This window comes from Morus notabilis, unplaced genomic scaffold (assembly GCF_000414095.1).
Source record: "Morus notabilis unplaced genomic scaffold, ASM41409v2 Scaffold437, whole genome shotgun sequence".
NCBI classification, from domain to species: Eukaryota; Viridiplantae; Streptophyta; class Magnoliopsida; order Rosales; family Moraceae; genus Morus; species Morus notabilis.
Genome location: NW_010363915.1, coordinates 814,490 through 815,917, shown reverse-complemented (window position 1 = coordinate 815,917; position 1,428 = coordinate 814,490).

The following is a 1,428-nucleotide window of genomic DNA, read 5'->3' as shown; positions in this document are numbered from 1 at the left end:
CCGAAAATTTTAATATTTTTTATATTATATATATATATATATTACAATTTGAAATTTGAAATGAACACACGAACTATATAAAAAAAATTATTTCTTTATTGATTTTTAAATTTGTAATTCAGAATTGCCTCGTTAAAAACCTTACCGAGATAAACCTAATTGGGATAAAAACTTGGTAAGGAAAAAATAGTGCAATCATTGTGGGACGAATTACAAATTTGACGATCTTACAAAGTCTATACAAGATTACAATAACACTATACAAATTAGAAATTATAAAGTAAATAAATATTTACAAATTACAATAATAAAATTTAATTTGAAGCAGAATGATCGTCTTGAAAATTAAAAGTTAATCTATTAAATTTATCGATTCATTCTTGGCTTGCCGGTGAGATTGTATCATGTAAGCGTTGCTTGAAACGATCTCAATCCTTGATACACACCAAAGCTTCAACAAATATCATGTTGCAATGCGTTTCACCATTCTTCAAGTATTCGGCCGGTTGTACTGAATGCTTGTTCGGTTGCAGCAGTGGAAACCGAGATCGAAAAAATATCCATTGTCAGTCATGTTAGGATTGGCCAAGTTAATGCTCACGCCCTCCACCATTGAACCAAATCAAACATTTCAGTACTGTCTACAACTAAGCCCTCACTTAGGTACGCCATTAACTCGTTGAAGCCGCCGCTGTTGCCGCCACCTTTTGATGAAGATCCACTCCCAGATTCTTCTTGACCTTGAGTCGGCGTCGCCGTCTTCTTCTTCTTCTTAGACAACCCAAAAACATTCAAGAATGAATGCGGATTATCGTCTCGTTGTTGCGGTTGTTCAACACGAGGTGTGTTTTTAAACCTACTTTCATAAGAGCTATAGAGAGAAAATATTTCTTTCTTTATAATAGGAAATTGGTCAGTAGTGTCGATAGCTAAAAATTCACCTAAGTTATCTAATCCACTTTCTAAACCTTCTAATTTTAATTTAGGGTCGAAAATAACACCAAAATCATATAACATGGGTAATTTCGACCAATAGTTTTTAAACTTCTTTTCCATAGAAGCGATTGGAACTCGTAAAATCTCGTGTGTCCTAAATTCACTAAATAAATATAGACATTCTTAAAAGTTCTCCTAACGCTAATGGTGACGTTGGGTAATAAGTTCTACTAAGTTTTAAGGTAATTTCATGAAATCTACCTAAAAAATTAAACAAGAGTTCGGCAACTTATCAATCAGTTTCATCTATAAATCATGGTCCTAATTTTGCACTAACATAGTTTGTTATAGCATCTTTATAGGGGATGCATTGTTCAAGCATTATATAAGTGGAGTTTCATCTTATTGGCATATCTAAGGCTAATACTCTAGGATTTTGATTACATGCTTGTAGAAATCTAAACCAATCTTGTATTCTTTGATTACTACCTT